This window comes from Puma concolor, chromosome D1, assembly GCF_028749965.1.
Source record: "Puma concolor isolate L17-30 chromosome D1, mPumCon1.1.hap2, whole genome shotgun sequence".
Classification (NCBI taxonomy): domain Eukaryota; kingdom Metazoa; phylum Chordata; class Mammalia; order Carnivora; family Felidae; genus Puma; species Puma concolor.
This window is the reverse complement of record NC_141676.1, coordinates 37,451,082-37,476,920: the sequence shown is the minus strand read 5'-3', so window position 1 is coordinate 37,476,920 and position 25,839 is coordinate 37,451,082. Positions and strand designations below refer to the sequence as shown.

The window sequence follows — 25,839 nt, the reverse complement described above, 5'->3', positions numbered from 1 at the left end:
AAATAAACATTAAAAAAAAACACTTTTTAAAAAGTGGGTGCTGGAATCTGTTTATCATATTTTCATTGTTCGTGATTTTTCTTTCCTTCTTTTTATTTTAACTCATTGAACTAAGTCTAGTGGTTTAGCCAAGAGAAAACTGCCAATGTCTTAGAAACTATTGTTTCCCTCTGCCATTGAAGAAACGTTGGAAGCTTTAGTCCCAGGCTATTTAAGATACACACCCCAGCAACGTAACACATATTTTTATTTCATTAGGCTAAGGCATTGGGCTTCGTTTACTCTAATCCTGGAACCCAGAGCAAATGTATTTTCTAGTTCTGGGCTTCCAAGGTGTTTAATTTGTATGTGCCATTGTTTTAAAATTGTATCTATTTGAATATTCGAGCTAAAGTTAGAGTTGAAAGTGTGGCCAAGCAATAACAACAAAAACACTTATTCAAAAATCTCCAGGTTTTCATGGTTTTCTTTAATATGCCTGTAATACATTACTCATCATTTTACTTTCTCTCATTGATAGTGAACGAATCCTTCCTAACAATGTGGGTTGTTTGAAGGTAAGAACCCTACCTTATTCAGCTCTGTATTATTTTCACTCTACATGTAGACCATTAAGATACTTCAAATCTCTCACTCACCTAATGAACCATAAGTGTGAACATAAATAGTTATTGCTCAAGGAAAATATCCATTTGCTAGAAAGACAACATAGTTATTTTTGGACTTTACCACAGAAAATGTCTTAGGAAGAGAAACATCATTTTAATGGATATATTGGTTAGGGCAGTCTGGGTGGCATGGGATGAGGCAGAATTACAGTTGACTTATAAACTGCAAAAAAAAAAAAAAAGTGGGTAGAGATCTGTGATAGAGAAAGGAGGAGCAGAAGTCAAACAGGTAAAAGTGATTCAAATTAAAATGGCCGTAGGCCAAGTTTCTACAGGGGAGAAAGGCTGAGAGATATTTAAAACGGGTTTAGCTAATAACTCAGTTTTAAGCTGACTGTGATTCGTGACAATGTAGTTCCTCTTCTGCTCACCGTGACTTTGATAAAATCTTACTAACACATGACTTTATGACAACGTGTTTGTTTAGTTTTCTTTTTTGATGTGGGAGTGATAGTATTTACTTGAAAAGGAAAACAAAAATGAGAATTGCAGAATAGGCAAAGGAGTGAGCAGGGATCAAGAACTCCTCAGAAGCAGGACACTGGAGCGACAGATATCTACAAGATCTCCAGAGAGATCAGTTCCTCAAAAAGTTAAACATGGGGTTATATGATTTAGCAATTCTAGTCTTACATAAATTTGTACACAAATGTTCAAGGCAGAGTTATTCATTATAGCCAAAAAGTGGAAAAAGCCCAAATGTCCATCAACTAATTAATGAATAATCAGAATGTGGTATATTCATAGAGTGGAATATTATTCAGCAATAAAGTACACACTAAGTGACACATGCTACAAAATAAAGAAATTTTGAGAACATTGAGAACTGAAAGGAGCTAATTAAAAAAAATATATATATATATATAAAATCCATTTATATGATATATCCAGTATAGGCAAATCTCTATGTGGAATGTAGATTATGTAGATTAGTGGTTGTCTGGGGCCAGAGGATGGCATTGGGATGGGTAGAACTGGGCAGTGACTACCAATGGATACAGAGTTTTGTTTGGGGATGATGAAAATATTCTAAAATTGATTGTGATAATGATTGTAAAACACTGTATCTGAAAACTCATCAAATTGTACCCTGAAAAAGGTAAAGTGTATATGAATTATATCTCAGTAAAACTTAAAAAACATGATTGGCAGATAAAATATAGTATGCCCGATTAAATTTGAATTTGAAATACACAATGTTTTTAGCGTAAATATATCCCAAATATTGCATATTATAAAGTTATTTTTGGGGCACCTGGGTGGCTCAGTCGGCTGTGCACCTGGCTTCGACTCAGGTCATGATCTCACAGTTGGTGAGTTCGAGCCCCGCATTGGGCTCTGTGCTGACAGCTCAGAGCCTGGAGCCTGCTTCAGATTCTGTGTCTCCCTCTCTCTCTGCCCCTCCCTGACTTGTGCTCAGCCTCTCTCATTCTCTCTCTCTCTCTCTCAAAAATAAATAAACATTAAAAAAAAGAATTATAAAGTTATTTTTATTTTTATTTCATACACAGAAATTCTTGTTATAAATTATTCATTGTTTATCTCAAATTCAAGTTTAACGGGGTGTGATATATTTTTATTTGATAAATCTGATAGCCCTACATTACGACAAAGTAGCCTGGGCCTAAATAGCACTTCTGTCTTTCCTTTCAGTAAGCACCTAAAGAACTCTAAGGGAGTTTCACATGAAGATACTAATACAGTGTTTACAGAGCATGATAAATATTACAACTTGTATAGCTTAGTACATGTTAAGCATTATCTTGCTGCTATCGTATTGGTAATATCTGTTCAATATGTATAAGTAAGTTAGCCCTTACCAAAGTATATAATTTTAATAAAAAGACAAGAAATTTTCATATCTTTCCTGATTATATCTTGGGTAGTCTGCTCACGGAGATATTTTCTGTATTTGGAATGAAGGGAATCTAAAATATTTTACTGTGGCAACTTATGACTTAAATCTTCAGAGATCAAACAATTCCAGAGTGAAGCTGGAAATTTACATAGTAGTAAGATTTTTAAAAAACAAATTCAATCACTTTAACATCCAAATTGATTTTCAATATATCCAAGTAATCCTCAGTTAAAAGTCAAACACTGGGGTTCCTGGGTGGCTCAGTTGGTCAAGCGTTGGACTTTCAAACTTTGGCTGAGGTGTTGATCTCATGGTTCTTGAGTTCCTGCTCCAAGTCGGGCTGGCTCTGCGCTGACAGCTCAGAGTTTGGAGCCTGCTTTGGATTCTGTGTGTGTGTCTCTCTCTCTGTCCCTCCCTCAAAAATAAACATTAAACATTTTTTTTAATTAAAAAAAAAGTCAAACACTATTTTTTGTTTAAGATTATATGGGTTAAATTCAAGTCAAAAGCTATAGAAACCTAAAAAAGTCAATAGCTTTGTTACCGTACCTCAAAATTCATTTTAATGATTTATCCAATTCAATCACTAGCTATAGTCTGTAGTGTTAACTAGAGAGTGTTTGCCTATTCTTCATATCAAATCCACACCCATATGATAAATATTTGCCACAAGTGAGGAATGACTTCACAAATATTACATGCAATAGATACATCATGGACAGTTTATATGGATATATGTCTTAATATTTTTAAATTCACAGAAATGGATAAACAGCCCTTACTGAGTTTGTCAATCTCAACCCTATAGAAACTAGTCTGACAAAAATATTTAGTGTTTTATTTGTCAAGCACAGCATGTGCAATTAAAAAAACAAACAAACAAACAAACAAACATAACATGACATACAGAGGATAGTATCTGCCTTCATTAAGCTTTAATATTTAGCAGGAAAAACAATGTATGGACATAATTACAAATACTAATTTATCACCATTATAATCATTGTCATTATATGTGAGTGTCCGCCTGAGTATTTTAGAAAGCTTCTAATCTTTGGTTTGTTTTCATTAGAAGCTTGCTCAGATATTTGAATTTTAATCAGCAGGTACATGTATGTGGTTTTCTGTCTCTTAGCATTTCACAATTCGCAAGCACAAAAGCAGTGTAGAAGGGGAAACGGATAGAGACACACATCTAAAAATAGAAGTGATAACAGACAACTGAGCTCAAGGAAGAAAACAAGATTAAAAGGTATACAGACATATAAATGTGCTCCATATTCTGTGTTCTTCAAACTTTTACCTTTAGGCATAAAATTCATTCTTCAAAGAAATCCTATTTGGAAGTTAAAAAACAAAACCTATAAATTTATGGCTATAAAAAAGAAAACTATACATTTAGAAACCTATACTTTTATGAGGATAGAAGATGAACTGGGAGCATGTTTTTCTTTATAAGATCTTGAATTTTTTTAATATTCAGTGTCCCGTCATTAACTGAAAGTATCTAGATTTTACTAAAATTTTGGAACCGTATGCCAAGCCTCAAAAAAAAAATGTCACTACTGTAAGCTTAGTGGAGAAGTATAATTTCATCTTCTATGTCATATGTAGCATTATTTACATAAAGCATTTGCTTTTTTATAGAAATATTCTAATTCAAATCCCATGAAAAGAAGATTGAAGTGGTATACAAGTATTTGATAATTCAAAGCTGTCTTGCCTTAAGAAATCACCAAACACCAAATGAGGAAAAGGTAGCAGCCTTGGAATTTTGTGAGTTCATATTCAAATATTAAACCTTTGTTGCAATTATTAATATTACGTTGCCAATAATATTTAGGGAAGGAAGACTAAATAAAAGAAGAGCGCATTCTTTTGGTATTTACTGGTTATTCATCTGTCATTTAACTCAAAAGCTCCAATACAAATGAGAAAACTGAGACTCAGATTGTATGACACTCCTAGTCTCATATCTCATACATCTAGTACATTTTGGACTAAGAATTCAAATCCTAGATATTCTAACATCAAGTGGGGTGCTCATCATAGGATAATGCTGGTCTTACAGAGGAGACAAAATACATGAGCCACATGTTACTGGAATATCTCATTTATTCCAGGATATATGTAAAGGAGAAAAGAGAGCAGATGATTACTGTTAAAATGTATTGAGAGCTTAACTTGTTTAGATAATATAGTAAATATTTTACTTGCATTAGTTCAATTTATTTTCACAACCAGTTTGTAACGTTGTTGCTATTTCTCTGAGTATTACATACCGGAAAGTGAAGGTAAGGGGCTGAAGTTACTTCACTAAAGTCACAGAGCAGACAAGCTGTGGAACCAGAAGTCAAGGCCTGGTAGACGCAAGTCAAGTGCTAAGCACAGGTCTTACTACTAGGCTATACTGTACCCCTGGTCTTAAAGAAAAAAGAGACTGAACTTTCAGATTTGTTGATAATTGCAGGAAATTATTTCAATGGATCCAGGCATTATTGAACACCAGACTCTTCAATGAGACCTATTCCAAGCATGCATTACATGGCTGCTTTCTTTTTTGTTCAATTGACTTTATTCATATAATCAAAGATTATTCATCATGCTAAGTGCAAGCAGCATGGGGCACTAGTTTAGGATAAGAGGATTCTAAAGGCTCATGCCTTTCTTTTCTCTCTATCTCTTCTCCTACAGAAAAATAATAATTTATCACAAGGATTCTGCTGAGCAATTTATAACTTTGCCTGCTCTGAGCAGGAAAATATACTCAATGGTAACTTTTAATCAAATGATTTATTTATGTAGTCAGTCAATTAGCTAAGCACATAGTTCCTCTAAAGCACTGTTTCTCAGGCTTTATTTGAATTATGTATCATTGGTCAAGATTTCTCTGTGCTCTACATTCCCATAGTTTACATAATGAGAATAACCATAATTTTTCCAGCTATAAAATGATATTCAAATATGGGATATGGTATTTAAAATTTATATATGTAATTCTACCCTGCTCCACTTCAGAATTTCCACTGTCTTATTTTATTCTTTCCCTATGTCTTTGAGGATTCTTGTTGGAACACTAGAACATTCCTTTTAAGTGACATTGTTACTGTAGCTCTTTCCCCACCTCTCAGGACCAGATTCTCTGTCTTCCCTTAACTCTGCCCTCTATACCTACTCTTGAGGTGATGAATCTTTTTAAAGTCCTCCAGCATTTAAACATTTTGCTCACAGAGAGCTTGTATTTCTATAATTTGATTCTGTCCTCTGATGGATAGCATTGAAAAAAGTTGTCTAGTTCATTAGGGTATGGGATGTGGGTGAGACAGGCAATGAAAACAGAGCTCAAGTAGTTGGACCCCATCCACTTTGCTAGTCTTTCTCCAATAAAATTATCAATTAGGCTTATTGATTCTAAACATGTATTTTCACATATGTTTTCAAGAGACAGCCCCCCGCCAAAAAAAGCAAACAAATAAAACTAATTTCCTCTGTCTGCCTTGTGAAAAAAAGAAACTTTTCTAAACTTCAGTTTTGCAAGTAGTATTCTGTACAAATAAACATTCATGACTGTGGTTTTGTGCTTAAGAGGTTCTGTCAGTATTCAGGGAATGTTCATGGATGCTAGGATGACCATCTATAAAGCAAAGTAGGGGTCCTGAATGCCATTTCCATAGCCAAGATGCATGAAAAAGGCCCAGAATGGGGTGAAATGGCACATTCCTGTCAGGGGGGAAGGAAAGTGTGACAAAGACGTCAACTTATGGGATGGATATCAGAGGCATTGTGGGAATTTCTGCCATAGGGAAAAGGATGTGTAAGGTGGCTGAGAGAAAAGACCAGCAGAGGTGTGGACAGGTCAGAGATGCATGGGGCAACATCTCATGAAAGGGAATGTGGTCATTCTGATGGATAGAGCAAAGAAACATATGGCTGTCCATTGCTGTGTGAGATACAAGATTTGAAAATTAACTAGAAGTGGCCACAGGAGGTGATCAAAACACACTTCTTCATTCATCATTGTTTTTCTTTCCTCTAAGTTTTATTTAAATTCCAGTTAGTTAATATGGACTGTAATATTATTTCAGGTGTATGATATAGTGATTCATCACTTACATACATCACCCAGTGCTCATCACAAGTGCCCTCCTTAATACCCATTACCTATTCAATGCATCTGCCCATCCATCTCCCCTCCAACAACCTTCAGTTTGTTCTCTATAGTTGCGAGTCTGTTTCTTGGTTTACCTCTCTCTTTTCTTCCCTCTGTGTTCATTTGTTTTGTTTTCTTAAAGTCCACACATACTCATATAGTTCTGAGGCTGGTCCAAGTTCTAGTTACTTACTGCTTGAAACAATTTTTTTGTCCTCTCTAAACTTCAAGTTTCTTTTTTAAATTTGTGAAATGAGGATTATAAAACCTATTTCAGGGTTGCCTGAGTGACTCAGTCGGTTGAACGTCTGATGCTTGATTTTAGCTCAGGTCATGATCTCACAGTTTGTGGGACCAATCCCTGCATCAGGCTTTGTACTGACAGCGTGGAGCCTGCTTGGGATTCTCTCTCTTTCCCTCTCTCTCTCTACCCCTCCCTTGCTCATGCTCTTTCCCTTTCAAAATAAATAAATAAACATTTTAAAAAGCCTATTTGTAGGATTAATGAGATAAATTAATTTAAATGGTATATAAACATTCCTTACTAGTCCAAGGGAATTAACAATTCAGTGCTAGCTATTTTTATAATTAAATGAAGATGTTACCTAGAGAACGTGGCCACAGGAAAGGTGTCAGAGGATGAGAAGGGAGGGAAGCCCTTAGGTATCACACCCTGAGCAAACAGGGAATAAACCTAAAGAAAGAACATTATCTTAATATATGCGAGTGGATGCTCATATGGTAAGAAATGTACTGTTAAACATAATATTTTTCAGCACATCCTTTATGTAAAGCACTGCTCTGAAGTTTCAGCCATTAACATGTTTAATCTTAACCAACGAGATGTATTCTATTAACATTCTTATTTCATAGGAGAAGAAACTAATGAAGGAAGAGATTAAGAAGTAGCCCCCAAGGTCACTGAGGTAAGCAGAGGAAAATTTGGAGGGAAGGAATCCTCATGAGAGAGTCTACATCTTAATCAGCTTGAAATCCTGCCTCTCAGGATAAGCTATGGGGATAAATGTATCAGAGTTATACACGCAAACCATTGAATTAAGGTTGTTTTATATTAGTTAAATATATGCATTCCTGATGTCAACAACATATCTATATTTCAGTTATCCTACAAAATGCTGGGAGGTGGCAGGGGGAATACAGCCAAATGTAATATTCTACTTCTCATTCAACATTAATATCTCTATAAATCGCATTACTGCCCCTGTAGTTGTGAAGTCTCAAATCTAGAAGCCATCTTTAATTCCTCACTTTGTCTCACCCTCTCCATTCAATAATCCTAATGATTCTTCCCAGCACTACATCCCAAGTCAATATATATTTTTGATCCAATATGGCCACCTTAGGCCAAGCCACCATCATTTTTCATGCTCACAAATGTAACTCTTCTCAGCTAGTTTCCCTGCCACAATTCATTCTCCTCACAGCAGCCACAATGATCTCTACCCACCCCAGTACCATCTCCTACCACTCTTCCCCTTCCCCTCTATATTTTACCACACTGGCTCTTTTATGGTCCTTAAAATATAGCTCATTTCCACTTTTGTGCTTGAACTTTACATCACTAGTGTCTTTCTTGTCATTAAGTTTTCAGGTTAAATGTCACCGTCTCTAAAAAGAACTCTCGTGACCACTCAATCTGAAGTAGTGTTATAAATGAAAATTTCATTTAAAAATTACCCAGAGAGTTGTAAGAATATACCAATGAAAATGTTTCCATACTAAGGGGTTGTTAATTTTTTAGGTGGGCTACAAGTATTAAAACAGGAAAGGATTTAACTGTAAATCAAGTGGCTATTGGGTTAGTTGAGAAAAATTTTGCCAACACTCTGGTATGTTTGAGGTTTACTGTACTTCTTGAACTTTAAATCTGTTTAGAAGTCAGAAAATTATTCAGGATCAGTCCTGAGCATGGACACATTGCTCGATTTGGTTTCTGCAGTGAGAGGTACTCATCTTAAGCCTTGAATTTAGAGAGGTGCTTTAGTGCTTTGAAAAGGATAACAAAAATTGCTTTACCTCAAAAATAAATGCTTCTCTTTGCTTAGCTGTCTCCAGAGCCCTCTACAGGAGTTAATTAGACTAAAGAGATAATTAGGGTTTAGGAAGGGAAAATAGAAATTAAATGACTGGCAGATAAGGAGTTTTGTGGAGGTTTTCTCTCTCTGTCTCTCTCTCTCTTTCTTTTTTCTCCCTTCCTCCCTTTATGCCTCCCTTCCTCCCTGCCTGCTTTTCTGTCTCTCTTTTCTTTCTTTCTTTTCTTCCTTCCTTCCTTCTTTCCTCCCTCCCTCCCTTTCTTTCTTTCTTTCTTTCTTTCTTTCTTTCTTTCTTTCTCTCTTTCTCTCTTTCTCTCTTTCTTTCCCTCTTTCTTCCTCCCTCCCCGCCCCCAACTCTCTCTCTCTCTCTCTTTCTCTCTCTCTCTCTTTCTTGGTAGCCTCCGAAGATAGAAAGCACAAGAAGGTCTTGGGACTCTGTTCATATGTTTGTTATTAAAGAGTTGAAATTTGGGGCGCCTGGGTGGCGCAGTCGGTTAAGCGTCCGACTTCAACCAGGTCACGATCTCGCGGTCCGTGAGTTCGAGCCCCGCGTCAGGCTCTGGGCTGATGGCTCAGAGCCTGGAGCCTGTTTCCGATTCTGTGTCTCCCTCTCTCTCTGCCCCTCCCCCGTTCATGCTCTGTCTCTCTCTGTCCCAAAAATAAATAAACTTTGAAAAAAAAAAAATTTAAAGAGTTGAAATTTGCTGAAGAAGGTTATTTAGCAGCTCAGATAGTCTTTTTGCCTTCTAATTTCCTTTGGTTTGGAAATAATAGGGACAGACATAAGACTGGATTATCCTGTTTTGGGGGAAGGATATAGAAGCATTTCATCCTCTCAGGGAAACATCTCTTCTCATTCACAGCAGTAACAATCTCTCCAATTTACTGTATACTCTCTCTACATCAGAACTGCGCCAAGCTCTTTGCAAAGCCTGTTAGATATATTGGCTTTAATTCAATGCTCACAATTATATGGAGTTGATATTATCATCTGCATTTTATAAGACCCCAAACCAAGACTTAAATATCTTTTATAACTTGCCCCAAAGCACTCAGCTAATACAAGAATGTTGCAGACTGAATCCATTTTATCTGTACTTGAGGCACTTGGTGTAACCATTTCACTACATTGCTTCATGTCTATGTCAATCCAGTGTATTAATTAAAGTTCCCACAGTTTATTTTTCTAGATCACAAGCATATTTGTATGAGAGGCAGGGGAGAACAAAGATCATGCTCCAAAACACTGAATAGCCTTGAGAACATGAGGGGGTATTTGTGGTCATTACATGGGATAACTCCTATCCTTGTGCACATCCTTGCATGTAACATCATAACAACTAACTACAACAGACTGGACAGAGCCATTTCCCATAAATCAGCTGACTTCTCTATTCTTTCCTGTGTATGTGTGTGTGTGTGTGTGTGTGTGTGTGTGTGTACATGTACCTGGGTGTATAAATTTAATTACAGTAATTGCCATTTAAATCTGAGTGGAAAATAGCAGGCATTATGACACAACAAAAAAAGATGATGTTGGAGCCACACAAGGTTGGGACTCTACTCCATGACCTTAAAATGTGACCTTGCGTAAATCACTTCCCCTCCTAGAAGCACATCTCCTGAGGAGCACAATAGGAGGCTGGAGAAGATGACCACCAAAGCCACACTTTGGTTTTCAAAGTCTAGAGAGCATGAAGTGGGCAGGTGGTGTGCACGTAAGCTCCACTCCGCTCAGGCCCCAGGTCTTCCTCACCAGTCTCTTTGATCACTGGTTCAGCTGTGATCTTTATTTTCATCACATCTTTTATTTGCTCTTAAAGAACATGTTTGCTCCGATTCTTCCCCCTTCCATCTTCTTGTCTTAATAGTTTGAGTAAAACTAACTTCATTATTTTAGCTCTGTGAAAGTTTTGTCAGTCAATTGCAATCGATGTCATTTTTATAATAACCTTCTCTAAAGCTTGCTGCCACCCTTCTTTGGAGTTCCTTTAGTTGCTCCCCTTTGCTTTGGTTCTCCAGACACTTCTTTTGGGTCCCTTCTCTTCCTTCTGGAATGGCTGAGCCTTCCTCACTCCCCTTTACTCACTACTTTCTGCCTTCTCTTTTCATCCTTCAGACATCCTCACAAAGTGAAAAGCCTAGTTTGTTTTTGTCCCAGAGTTAATAGTCCATAAGTATTAAGAAACAGTAATCATATCTGACTGCTGTGTATATCTTTCTAAAAATTAATGTTTTGAGCTTTCCTAAGTTAGTGGATGTTCTCTTTAAAATGAGAAAGCAAAAACAAACCATACTCCATTATAAGGTTTTGGGTTTTTTAGTACCCTATGAGGGGGAAATATTTTATCTTAGGACTAAAGATGTAAATACTTTTGTAAATATGCTGCTCACAAGTTCGTTCATGATATAATTATCATAGATTTTAGAGAAAGAAAATCCTTAGTTCAAGTGTCAACTTCACTGTTCACTGTCTAAGACCTTGAACGAGTTATTGAACCTTTCTAAGGCTTTTATATTCATTCCTCTCAAGTGTTGATCCTAACCCACAAATTTCAAAAGATGTTAAGGAATGTAGTCCCAGGACTTCCAAGATAAGCCTGCTGGCTGAGAATAGGGGGAAAAAAAGGAAACAGAAATAATATTTCAGTGGGCTAATTCTCTGGTGGTATTCTCAAAGAATCTGTAAGTCTACTCTTGAGACATTCTTCCTAGTCTGAAATTAAATCACTTTACAGGTATTTTACCACTGTATTGGGAGTGGATAAGAACTCTTTCACATATACCTAGGACTCCCCCCATTTATTTGATGATAAGTCATTTCACAATACATTATTTTAGAGGTGTCTAATGGTATGGTATGAATAGGTAAGAACAAAATAGCCAGGCACTGTTGAGATAAAATCAGGATACATGCAGTTGATTTTTTTTAACTTCATGAATTCTCTGGAATGTCTGCTTAATACCAGACCTTAATAGCTCTTGAGGTTGCAATGATGAATAATACAAATATCCTTCCCTCCTGGAGTTTACATTTAAGCTCTGCACTGGTGTAAAGGTCAAACCAGATCAGGATAGGTCACAATGCTTCCAGGTTCGTGCTTATAAACAAACAATTACCCATAAAGTGACTGAGCATGAACTTCAGGGATGCAGCCTTTCCAAGGCCCCAAAGGGGTACTGTTGCTGGGCTCACATGCTCATGTTATTTTTATTAAAGTTTTTTTATTTGGGATAATTGTAGATTCACAAGCAGTTATAATAAATAACACAGAGAGAACCTGTGCTTCCTTCACCCAGTTTCCTTCCATGATAACATCTTGCAAAGCAATACAATACACTGATCTTATTCACATTTCACCAGTTGTATGTGTATTCATGTGTGTGTGTGTGTGTGCACACGCTGAGTTCTATGCAATTCTATCACATATGTAGGTTTCTGTATTCCCCGTCACAGTCAAGGTGCACTTTGTAACAATACCCACTTCCCTTCTATACCCACTCCTGGGAACCGCTCATCTGTTCCGCATCTCTATTGCTATTTCAAGATTGTTATACAAATGGAACCATACAGAATGTTCCCTATGGGATCCACATTTTTTTTTTCTTTTTAAACTTAGCTTCATTCCTTCAGTATACATCTAAGTCAGTGCATCTTTCAACAGTTCATTGCTTCATATTGGTGAATGTTGTTGAGTTTTTGGTGTTCATCTTAATTAATTTTGTCCTGAATATGCACATGAAGTATTCTGGATCAGAGACAGATTAACATTATTCACTTAAAAATGAAACAATGATGTGGACACCACCCACCAATTCTTACCCCTGTAACAGCATGATAGAAGCAAGGTCGAAATTTGTATACATACAAACTCTAAAGTCTATGTCATTGAGGAAGGATGGAATAAAATAGATTTTCTGTGTGTGTGTGTGTTTGTGTGTGTGTGTGTGTGCATGTGTGTGTGTGTGCATGTGTGTGTGTGTGTGCGCGTGTACAAGAGAAAGAGACAGCTGACTCCCTCTTTCTTCTTTTTTTTTTAAATTTTTTAAAATTTATTTTTGAAAGAGAGAGAGAGAGAGACAGAGCATGAGCGGGGGAGGAGCAGAGAGAGAGGGAGACACAGAATTCGAAGCAGGCTCCAGGCTCTATGCTGTCAGCACAGAGCCTGATGCGGGGCTTGAACCCATGAACCGTGAGATCATGACCTGAGCCAAAGTCGGACCCTCAACCAACTGAGCCACCCAGGTGCCCTCTCCCTCTTTCTTCTTAAAAGGAGAGAGAAAAATCTTTGCTCCTTAGAGAGAGGATGTAGAGGTCCCTGGGTTCCCACTGTAGCTTTTGTACTGTAAATATCTCTCCCCGAATGCAGATAATCTCTGGTGTCTCTGACTTTTATGACCTAGAGATATCTTCAAGTTCTGGATCTTTATTTTCTTTTGAAATGTAAATGAATACCTCTGGAGTTAGTTAGATCTCCCTGGGGTTCCTGTACTATCTTGATGTTGTAAATTAAGTTCTCAAGGCTTGCTCAGCTCCGGATCTCACGTTTTCAGCCAAATGTATTCAGAGAGCCCCAACTCTGCAGACACATAAAAATATTTTATCTACAACCCGCGGGGGTATTCCATGTTATTAACATACCTCAGTTTGTTTCACCAACTGAAGGACATTGGGGTTGTTTCCCTTTTCTGGCTATTGCAAATGAAGCTGTAATGTACATTCAGGTATAGGTTTTTATAGGAACATAAGTTTTCATTTCTCTGGTATAAATGCCCAAGAGTACAATTGCTAAGTCATATGGTAATTTCATGTTTAGTTTTATAAGAAACTGCCAAACTATTTTCCAGAGTGGCTGTACCATTTTACCTTCCATATATTTTTAGAAAATATTTTTACCACATGTAATTTAGACTGCTGTCTCCAACTCACATCTTATCACATGTTCCCCTCATGTTGAGAGCAGTGGAGTGACTGTAGAGAATTTTGTGATCTAGCTAAAGGGAAAGTGAATGATAGATACTTTTAGATTGAGTTTAGTGAAATATAATTACACAGCTCAAAATTATATGCACATATAGTGAGATATTCCCAGCCCAGTATAGGAATGACTTCTAGGAATACTTTTACTGCTCTGTATCAACTCCATCAGTGATTTAAAATGAAGGTGCACAATAGGAGCCTATTCCACGCACCAAAAGTATGTGTAGGATAGAACAGAACTAAAGTTTGATTCATACACAGAGAGCCAAGAGTGAGTTTGTGGAAAGTTCTTCCAAATATTGTATATATATTAAGACACTACAGATTTTCCTAAAATTGACAACATACCTAAAATCTTCTGACTCTAAATTTTTTGTCATATAATGAATTGAGAATGTGAATTATACTTTTATTTACATATTTTTAAAGTTTATTTATTTATTTTGAGGGAGAGAGAGAGAGCACACAAACAGGGAGGGGCAGAGAGGGAGAGAGGGAGAGGGAGAGAGAGAGAGAGAGAGAATCCCAAGCAGGCTCCATGTTGTCAGCACAGAGCCCACTTCGGGGCTTGATCTCAGGAACTGTGAGCATGACCTGAGCTGTTTTGGCTCAGTGTGGAGCCTGCTTGGGATTCTCTCTCTCCCTCTCTCTCTCCGCCCCTCCCCGTTCACACGCTCTCACTCTTCCTCTCAAAATAAATAAATAAACATTTAAAAAGTATCAGTAATACAAAACAAATTCAAATAAACTATACTAGATACAACACTGTTTTTCTTTTATTCACTCTATAGGAAAAGAATAAAATTTTACTCATACCAAGATACAGAGAGCTTATACATATTTACACAGTATAAAGGTATGTCAGGTAGGTAATTAATGAAAATATCATCGGTGTTTTTTGTTTGTTTTTGGTGACTTTTTTCAGTGTTATTAGTTACCTTTTTCTAATTTGCAATTTGTTCTAAGTTATTTTCTCTTTCTAATTTTATATTAAATTGCATACTTCATTTTGTATTCATAATTGCCTATTCTCTTTCTTAAAACAGCCCCCAAATTACATAAACTTTAGGCCTCACAAGACCTGAATTCACCCTGCTTATAATGTCCAATTTTTCAAGAACAAATAAATATTCAGATTTGACCCCCAAATGGCCAGCATTAAGTAGACACATGAATTATTCCAGATTTCCTTAATAATTACACAAGTGAGAGATGGGGACCTTAGCATCCCAACATATTTCTGAGAATAGGTAAACACAGCCACTCCAAAAAAATCTACAGTGGGAATTCCTAAAGAAAATTCATAAGTTTATAAGAAACAGTATTATTACTACTAGCATTGTTATTATAAAATGCTTTTAATTATTAACATTTATTATATATATTTTTTACTTTAAAGTTTACTTTTTATTTTTATTTAATTTAATCCTTTAAGAAACTCTCTGGAGTAGTAATAACAGGATATTATAATTAAATATTCATTTTACATGTAAGAAAAAGAATTTCAGCATGATTGAATGACTTTCCTTTGGTCACAGAATTAATATGGAACAACAAAGAAATGATTTCAAGTCTCTTGGTGCCAAAGCTAATGCTTAATTCATTATTCCTCATTGGCTACATACAGGAGAAGACAGGCTCACTGCCAACACCATGACAGATAATAAACCAAATATAAGGTGAATATCTTTAATTGAAAATGCTGAATTTATCTTTTAGAATAAATGTCAAAGTTGACCCTGGTGCAAGACTAAATTTACTTTTAGAGTTATTAATGTTAAATGAAGCAGGTAAAATATGGTGTTAATTACAGTCTAAAACCATGTCAAACTGTATATTGGAGATGACTGAACTAATTCATAGGATTTCATTAAGATCTTAGATAATTTTAATATGAAATAGAAAGATAAAGGAAACTCATCATCATTAGTGGATCAATGGAATTATTTTTTCACTAAGCCACTCTCCATTCATATATATACAATTTGAGAAGCGATTCATTTTTCCTTTCTCTGTATTTGCTTTCTTTGTACTACCATTATATTTATCACATTCTGGTCTATATTATATATTCTTCAACTACTCGTTAATTTAACAAATATTTATTGAGCATTTACCATGCCCCAAGCATTTTATTAGGCACTGAGATAGAGATGTGAAATGAAAGAACAAAAATTAAGTGTCTATATTTCTTTCTTCATCATGAAACAAGAGCCCCTGTGAACTGGGACCATGCCAGCCTCCAGACTTAGTGTCAAAATCTATCTGAATATCTAAAATCATTTAAAACGCCAGATATTGAGCTGGACTCCATGAGTTGAGGACAAGGTTGAATTGAAAAGGAGAAATATTTTAAGAGAAAAAAATAGCTTTCATTGTTTTAAGGTCTTTCCATACATAATTCATACGACATCCCCAAGCAGAAAGTAACAGTACCATCCCTATTTTGTGATAAAGAAGACAGAGGTTAAATGACTTGCTTAAGGTCAAACAACCTCGTGAGCTGTATAGGCAGTATTTGAGTTCAGAAGTCCATGCTTTTATCCATATCTTATCTAAATTATAGATGACAGTGTGAGAACAAAACTTTTTTTTAACTTTATTTTTTATTTTTAAAAATTTACATCCAAATTAGTTAGTATATAGTGAAGCAATGATTTCAGTAGATTCCTTAATGCCTCTTACCCATTTAGCCCATTCCCCCTCCCACAACCCCTCCAGTAACCCTCTGTTTGTTCTCCATATTTAAGAGTCCCTTATGTTTTTATCCCCCTCCCTGCTTTTATATTATTTTTGTTTCCCTTCCCTTATGTTCATCTGTTTTGTCTCTTAAAGTACTTATGAGTCAAGTCATATGATTTTTGTCTTTCTCTGACTAATTTCACTTAGCATAATACCCTCCAGTTCTATCCACGTAGTTGCAAATGGCAAGATTTCATTCTTTTTGATTGCCGAGTAATACTCCATTGTATATATATACCACTTCTTTATCCATTCATCCATCGATGGACATTTGGCTCTTCCATTCTTTGGCTATTGTTGATAGTGCTGCTATAAACATGGGGGTGCATGTGTTCCTTCGAAACAGCACACCTGTATCCCGTGGAGAAATGCCTAGTAGTGCAATTGCTGGGTCATAGGGTAGTTCTACTTCTAGTTTTTTGAGGAGCCTCCACAATGTTTTCCAGAGTGGCTGCACCAGCTTGCATTCCCACCAACAATGCAAAAGAGATCCTCTTTCTCCGCATCCTCGCCAACATCTGTTGTTGCCTGAGTTGTTCATGTTAGACATTCTGACAGGTGTAAGGTGGTATTTCATTGTGGTTTTGATGGACATTTCCCTGATGATGAGTGATGTTGAGCATTTTTTCATGTGTTGGTTGGCCATCTGGATGTCTTCTTTGAAGAAGTGTGTATTCATGTCTTTTGCCCATTTGTTCACTGGGTTATTTGTTTTTTGGGTGTTGAGTTTGATAAGTTCTTTATAGATTTTGGATAATAACCCTTTACCTGATATGTCATTTGTAAATATCTTCTCCCATTCTGTCAGTTGCCTTTTAGTTTTGCTGATTGTTTCCTTCGCTGTGCAAAAGCTTTTTATTTTGATGAGGTCCCAGTTGTTCATTTTCGCTTTTGTTTCCCTTGCCTCCTGAGACTTGTTGAGTAAGAAGTTGCTGCAGGCAAGATCAAAGACGTTTTTGCCTGCTTTGTCCTCAAGGATTTTGATGGCTTCCTGTCTCACATTGAGGTCTTTCATCCACTTTGAGTTTATTTTTGTGTATGGTGTAAGAACGTGGTTCAGGTTCATTCTTCTGCATGTCGCTGTCCAGTTTTCCCAGCACCACTTGCTGAAGAGACTGTCTTTGTTCCATTGGATATTCTTTCCTGCTTTGTCAAAGATTAGTTTGCCATACGTTTCTGGGTCCGTTTCTGGGTTCTCTATTCTATTCCATTGATCTGAGTGTCTGTTCTTGTGCCAGTACCATACTGTCTTGATGATTACAGATTTGTAATCTGGGAATTGAAGTCTGGGATTGTGATGCCTCCTGCTATGGTTTTCTTTTTCAATATCACTTTGGCTATTTGGGGTCTTTTCTGGTTCCATACAAATTTTAGGATTATTTGTTCTAGCTCTGTGAAGATTGCTGGTGTTACTTTGATAGGGATCGCATTGAATATGTACCTTGCTTTGGGTAGTATCGACATTTTAACAATATTTGTTCTTCCTATCCAAGGCATGGAATCTTTTTCCATTTCTTTGTGTCTTCTTCAATTTCTTTCATAAGATTTCTATAGTTTTCAGTGCATAGATTTTTCACCTCTTTGGTTAGATTTATTCCCAGGTATTTTATGGGTTTTGGTGCAACTGTAAATGGGATCGATTCCTTGATTTCTCTTTCTGTCACTTCATTGTTGGTGTATAGGAATGCAACCGATTTCTGTGCGTTCATTTTATATCTTGCAACTTTGCTGAATTCATGAATCACTTCTAGCAGTTTTTTGGTAGAATCTTTTGGGTTTTCCATATAGAGTATCATGTCATCTGCAAAGAGTGAAAGTTTGACCTCCTCCTGGCCGACTTGGATGCCTTTTATTTCTTTGTGTTGTCTGATTTCAGAGGCTAAGACTTCCAATGCTATGTTGAATAACAGTGGCAAGAGTGGACATCCCTGTCTTGTTCCTGACCTTAGGGGGAAAGCTCTCAGTTTTTCCCCATTGAGGATATTAGCGTTGGGTCGCTCGTATATGGCTTTTATCATCTCGAGGTATGATCCTTCTATCCTTACTTTGTTGAGGGTTTTTATCAACAAAGGATGCTGTATTTTGTCAAATGCTTTCTCTGCATCTATTGAGAGGATCATATGGTTCTTGTCCTTTCTTTTATTGATGTGATGAATCACGTTAATTGTTTTGCAGATATTGAACCAGCCCTGCATCCCAGGTATAAATCCCACTTGGTCGTGGTGAATAATTTTTTTAATGTATTGTTGGATCCGGTTGGCTAATATCTTGTTGAGGATTTTTGCATCCATGTTCATCAGGGAAATTGGTCTCTCGTTCTCCTTTTTAGTGGGGTCTCTGTCTGGTTTTGGAATCAGGGTAATGCTGGCTTCATAGAAAGAGTTTGGAAGTTTTCCTTCCATTTCTATTCTTTGGAACAATTTAAAGAGAATAGGTGTTAACTCTTCCTTAAATGTTTGGTAGAATTCCCCTAGAAAGCCATCTGGCCCTGGATTCTATTTTTTGGCAGATTTTTGATTACTAATTCGATTTCCTTACTGGTTATGGGTCTGTGCAAATTTTCTATTTCTGTCTGTTTCAGTTTTGGTAGTGTATATGTTTCTAGGAATTTGTCCATTTCCTCCAGATTGCCCATTTTATTGGCATATACTTGCTTACAATATTCTCTTATTATTGTTTTTATTTCTGTTGTGTTGGTTGTGATTTCTCCTCTTTCATTCTTGAATTTACTTATTTGGGTCCTTTCCTTTTTCTTCTTGATCCAAGTGGCTAGTGGTTTATCAATTTTGTTAATTCTTTCAAAGAACCAGCTTCTGGTTTCATTGAGCTGTTCTACTGTTTTTTTGGTTTCAATAGCATTAATTTCTGCTGTAATCTTTATTATTTCCTGTCTTCTGCTGGTTTTTGGGTTTTATTTGCTGTTCTTTTTCCAGCTCCGTAAGGCATAAAGTTAGGTTGTGTATCTGAGATCTTTCTTCCTTCTTTAGGAAGGCCTGGATTATGTACTTTCCTCTTATGACCGCCTTTGCTGCATCCCAGAGGTTTTGTGTTGTGGTGCTATCATTTTCATTGACTTCCATATATTTTTAATTTCTTCTTTAACTGCTTGGTTAGCTCATTCATTCTTTAGTTGGATGTTCTTCAGTCTCCAAGTATTGTTACCTTTTCAAATTTTTTCTTGTGGTTGATTTCGAGTTTCATGACGTTGTGGTCTGGATATTTATGCACGGTATGATCTCGATCTTTTTGTACCTGTTGAGGACTGATTTGTGTCCCAGTATTTGGTCTGTTCTGGAGAAAGTTCCATGTGCACTGGAGAAGAATGTATATTCTGCTTTAGGATGAAATGTTCTAAATATATCTTTTAAGTCCATCTGGTCCAGTGTGTCATTCAAAGCCATTGTTTCCTTGTTGATTATTTGATTAGATGATCTGTCCATTGCTGTGAGTGTGGTGTTGAAGTCTCCTACTATTATGGTATTACTATCAATGAGTTTCTTTATGTTTGTGATTAATTGATTTATATTTTTGGGTGCTACCACATTTGGCGCATAAATGTTTACAGTTGTTAGGTCTTCTTGGTCTATAGACCCCTTGATTATGATATAATGTCCTTTTGCATCTCTTGATACAGTCTTTATTTTAAAGTCTAGATTGTCTGATATAAGTGTGGCTACTCCAGCTTTCTTTTGTTGACCATTAGCATGATATATGGTTCTCCATCCCCTTATTTTCAATCTGTAAGTGTCTTTAGGTCTAAACTGGGTCTCTTGTAAATAGCATATAGATGGATCTTGTTTTCTTATCCATTCTGTTACCCTATGTCTTTTGATTGGAGCATTGAGTCCATTGACATTTAGAGTGAGTACTGGAAGATATGAATTTATTGCCATTATGATGCTTATAGAGTTGGAGTTTCTGGTGGTGTTCTCTGATCCTTTCTAATCTTTTGTTGCTTTTGGTATTTATTTATTTATATATATATTTTTTCATCTTTTCTCCCCTTAGAGAGTCCCCCTTAAAATTTCTTGCAGGGCTGGTTTAGTGGTCACAAACTCCTGTAATTTTTGTTTGTCTGGGAAACTTTTTCTCTCTCCTTCTATTTTGAATGACAGCCTTGCTGGTTAAAGATTTCTTGGCTGCATATTTTTCTGATTCACTACACTGAATATATCCTGCCCCTCCTTCCTGGCCTGCCAAGCTTCTGTGGATAGGTCTGCTGCAAACCTGATCTGTCTTTCCTTGTAAGTTAGGGACTTTTTTTCCCTTGCTGCTTTCATGATTCTCTCCTTGCCTGAGTATTTTGTGAATTTGACTATGACTTGCATTGTTGATGGTCGGTTTTTGTTGAATCTAATGAGAGTCCTCTGTGCTTCCTGGATTTTGATGTCTGTGTCTTTCCCCAGGTTAGGAAAGTTTTGTGCTATGATTTGCTTACATAACCCTTCTACCCCGATTTCTCTCTCTTTCTCCTCTGGGACCCCTATGATTCTGGGGAACCCCTATGGTTCCTTTTTAATGAGTCACTGATTTCTCTAATTCTTTTTTTTTTTAATTTTTTTAAAGTTTATTTATTTTTCACAGAGAGAGAGAGAGAGAGAGAGAGAGAGCGTGAACAGGGGAGGGTCAGAGAGAGGGAGACACAGAATCCAAAGCAGGCTCCAGGCTCTGGCCCTCAGCACAGAGCCCAACATGGGGCTCGAACTCACAGACTGCAAGATCATGACCTGAGCGAAAGTCGGACGCTCAACCAACTGAGCCACCCAGGTGCCCCGATTTCTCTAATTCTTAAATCGTGCTTTTTTGCCTTAATCTCCCTCTTTTTTTCTGCTTCGTTAAGTTTGTCCTCTATATCACTGATTCTCTGTTCTGCCTCATCCATCCTTGCTGCCGCTGTATCCATCCATGATTGCAGCTCAGTTAGAGCATTTTTAATTTCATTCTGGCTATTTTTTACTTGTTTTATCTCTGCAGAAAGGGATTCTAATCTGTTTTCGACTCCAGCTAGTATTCTTATTATCATGATTCTAAATTCTGGTTCAGACATCTTACTTGTGTCTGTGTTGGTTAAATCCCTGGCTGTCGTTTCTTCGTGCTCTTTCTTTTGGGGTGAATTCCTTCGTTTTGTCATTTTGAAGGGAGAAAAGGAATTAATGAGGTAGAAGCATTGAAATTAAAAAAAAATTAAAAAATATTAAAATTTAAAAATTAAAAACACACACACACACACACAAATCGAATAGCTGATGCTAGATCCTAAGTGTGTTTTGGTCTGGCTGTAGAAAGTGGTTTGAAAGATTAGAGAAACAACAAAATAAGGGGGGGGGGGAGAGAGAAAAAAGAGAAATCGGTTGAGAATTTGAAAAAATGAATACACTAAAGTAGACTAAGATATACAAAATTAGAGAATATAGTAGAAAAAAATTATAGAAAAATATTTTTAATAAAAATTAAAAAGAAATATTAATTTTTTTGTTTTTTCTGTATTTAAGACAAAAGAAAAGAAACGAAAAAGAGAAAAAAGATAAAAAAAAGAAATCGTTTGAAAATTTGAAAAAGTGAATACACTGTAGTAGACTGAAATAAAATGATGGGAGTAAGATAGAATTTGAAAAAATTTACATAAAAGCAAAAAAATATACTAATAAAAATTAAATAAATATATTTTAAAAATAAATTGAAAGTAAAAATGAAGTTTTTCTCTTTCTGCATTCAAGAAAAAGAAAAGAAATGAAAAAGAGAAAAAAAGAAAAAGAAAGAAAAAAGGAAACTGTTTGAAAATTTGAAAAGGTGAGTACACTGAAGTAGACTAAAATAAAATGATGGAAGTAAAGTAGAATTTGAAAAAAATTTACACAGAAGTAAAAAATGTGGTAATAAAAACTAAAGGCAGAGATGTTTAAGAAAAATTGAAAATGAAAATGAGTTTTTTCTCTTTCTGTATTTAAGAAGAAGAAAAGAATTGTAAAAGAGGAAAAAAGAAAAGAAAGAAAATTGAATAGATGAACCTACTAACAGATTGAAGTGGGACTGAAATTGCTCCTTTTTCCTTAGAAGTCAGTCTATGTAGCTCTTTATAGTCCATAAATTAAGCCTGTGGGGAGACTTGTGTTCTTGAAAAGTGAAGTTGGCCCAGTTGGTCAGGGCTCAGTGTAACAGCTCTGCTCTCCCCTAGATGGCGCTGCTAGCCTACTGGGGGTGCATGGTTGCGGTGCTCCTTGGTGCGCATGCGCATCTGCGGGAGTGGTGAAAACTGGCGCCATCCAGCCACCCAGTCTGTTCTCCCAGATCAGCAATCATGCACCTGTCCTCGGTCTTCAGCTCTCATCCACTCCCCGCTTTTTCACTCTCCATGACCAGGCCCCCGGCAGTGCCTCTCTCCTGAGTTTTGTCTCAGATGCGGCTGTTTTCCCCAGCACCTTACTTCCGAAGGACTGCGGCTTTGACCCGTTCCGGCCCTCTGCGGGAGGGTTTCACTGAGCAATGGCCAAATGAGCAAAGGCCGAATATCGGCTGCACCCAGGAACGCCCGCTGGACCCTGCTGCTGCTGGTGCCCTGAGACTGCGGCCAGGTGCCATCCCGCCCCAGAAAAAGTTCATGAGATAGTGTAGCAGCAGCATTTCAGGGATTATGGAAAATCACCACACACATCTGGCACCAGGCTTCACCCTCAACGACCTTGCCCCAGCACCAGTGAATGTGGCCGTTTTCTGGGGTCTGTTGGGACCAGGTGGCTTCAACTGTCTCTACCAAATGTCCTTCCAGCAGTGGAACCGCTTTTCCCTGTGTGGCCTGAGAACCTCCCGGACCCCACTCCGTTCCTGGGGATTCACCCTTCCCACCAGAGCACCGCCAGGTATGGAGCTGCGGAGTTGCAGCCTTTGTGCTCCTCTTATTTACAGTCTTAATGCAATTGAAACCCTTTCCTTTCTCCTTTCTCCCTTTTTAGTTTAGTCCCTGCGGCTGTTTCCAATTTTCCACTTTCTCTCCGGCTGCTTTTGGGGAGGGCAGCTTTTCCTGTATTCTACCCGCCCTCCCCCCACCTAGTCTCCGTCCTCTCTCTGCTCACAAAAGCGCCTCCCTTCCTGCTTGAGCCTTCTTGCTCCCCAAGTTCACCTCTCTGAGCCGCGTACCTGCTGAATTCTGTGGTTCAGGTTGTGTAGATTGTTGTGTTAATCCTCCGATCAGTTTTCTATGTGTAGAGGATGGTTTAGTGTTGGTCTGGCTATATTTCATGGGCGTGAGACACACAAAAACTTCCATGCTGTTCCGCCATCTTGGCTCCTCCCTCAGAGAACAAAACTTCTAAATTGTCAGTGATGAAAGGTTTGACTCCGTTGACATATGTAGCTTAATTTACTGGCCAAAAGGAATTATCCCATAATTAGGCTGTTAGGATTTTAGAATATGACTTTGGGAGTATGCACAAGCTGGAAAGTTTCAAGCAGCCTAACTACGGATAAGAGATAATCATAAATTGTTGACATCTACATGTAAAACATCCTATGTAGCAGGCATTTCTTTAATCACTCAGTTTGCAAAACCTGCCTGCATACTATGTTTCCATCTTTGTTTATATCCACTTGCTTTCTAAACAAGCGTTTAATGGGAAATTCTCAAAAACAAATCTGGAAGCAAGTTGCCTTTGACAAATGGTTGATGTTGATTTAACTGAGACCTAATTTTTATTAAGCTGTAGAACATTTCTATAGAATTTTTTCTAAGCAGAAGTTCTCAAGGTGGTTCCTGCTGTCAAACTATTAGACACAGTAGATTTTTCCGAGTCTTCATTAAAACCTTTGAGATTACCCCCTTATCTGTTTGATCACATTTTCTAGAGTCTCAGTAATTTTATTGTTGTGGTAACTCATTTTTTTTTTTAAAGTGTAGTTGACACACAATGTTACATTAGTTTCGGTTGTACCACACAGTGATTTGACAACCCCATATATTATGCTATGCTCAGCACAAGCGTAGCTACCATCCATCTCTTAAAAGGGCACTTGCAGATTTGACTTGGATTCAATGTCTTTCCTTGAGGAGGGGATTCTTGAGGACAAGAACCATATTCCACTAATCTCTGTATTCATGGCACCCAGCACAGGGGGTGGATTAAAAAAATATTTGTTTAAATTATTGAAAATGCCATCAAGGTTGGCAATCATGAGTTCATTAGTGACAAAGAAGTGATGGGGTGGGGGGCAATGGAAAGCGGGAGGCTGGCACTATAATTTTGGAGTCAGAGTTTTCCCAGAACACCTATGGGGGGAATTAGCATTAGCAGTGTATAGTGCTCTCTCTATAATTGAAAATCAGTGCTTTTTGATTCTCTATCCCCTTATTGTCATTAGAAGCTTGTGCTACTTCATCATTTAGAGCAATTAAATACCATGAAAGGTTTCACCCTTTTGGTAGAGCAAGCTCTTTTCAATGTTTCTATACTTTATCTTAAGCTTTCAACCAATAGAGTTGGTAGGAGAGTATCCCCTTATTAGGCTTTATTAACTTCAAGGCTGGAACATTTTGTTCAACTGAGAATTTTTACTGGGACTTTGAATTTCAATCTCTTTTTATTCTCATTTCATACTATTCAAGATTCAGGATTTTTTTTTTTCCCCCTGATCCCATATGACCCTTGATCTCAAGTCCCTTTGATCTTTGCTTGAAAACCTACAATACCTTGGCCAGTTCTTTTCTTGCTATGGTCAGTCAGAAGTAACCAACATATACAAAACTTTCACTCTTTCCAGAAATCTCTCTAGAATCATGGCTCTGAGAATCTGTCATCTACTTTCCATGTAAGAAAAAACATCTGCTTTACCAAATATTTCCCCAAAGCATAATCGCTTTCTCCCATCCTCTACCTGTTCTTTATTACACACATATCAAACACTAAAAAAAAAAAAGGACAAATATTTTAGTCCACTGTTAAAGTAGAAGCCCAGTTCAAAGTACTAAGTTTTATACTACTCACTATAATGCAAGCTAAAGTGATGAACCACAAAATCATGGTGACATTACATAGTAGATGATTTTTTCTTACTCACATAAAGTCTAAAATAGAAAAGTGGATGTCCCTGATTGGCAAGTGGCTATTCTCTCTGTCATAATTCATGGAACCATGTGTTTTTCTACCCTGTGGTTCTGCTATCTTCAACACATGAACGTCAAGGGTATAGTGTTCGCCTGTATCAGGAGAGATGTGGAAAGAATGTGGAGGATCACATATATGAGTTCTTTATGAACCAGGCTTGTAAGTGTCTACACATTTCCATTCACATACAATTGGTTAGATCTCAGTCACATAGTTCTACTTACTAGTAGGAAGGCCAAAAGAAGAAAGAATGGTATTGGGGGCATGCATGGGGGGCATGCATCATCTCTG

The 25,839-nt window shown here is 37.1% G+C and overlaps 1 long non-coding RNA gene across 2 annotated transcripts in view; it reads left to right on the top strand.

Annotated features, from left to right (window-relative positions):
* LOC147576595 (uncharacterized) overlaps nt 1-15,390 on the top strand; it is a 229,236-nt gene extending 213,846 nt beyond the window's left edge. For both annotated transcript variants that reach the window (XR_015240955.1, XR_015240954.1), the window contains 3 exons: nt 7,550-7,602; nt 14,503-14,576; nt 15,250-15,390. This is a non-coding gene — a long non-coding RNA (uncharacterized LOC147576595). The remainder of the gene's footprint in view (nt 1-7,549; nt 7,603-14,502; nt 14,577-15,249) is intronic.
* Nucleotides 15,391-25,839: the final 10,449 nt, after the last annotated feature.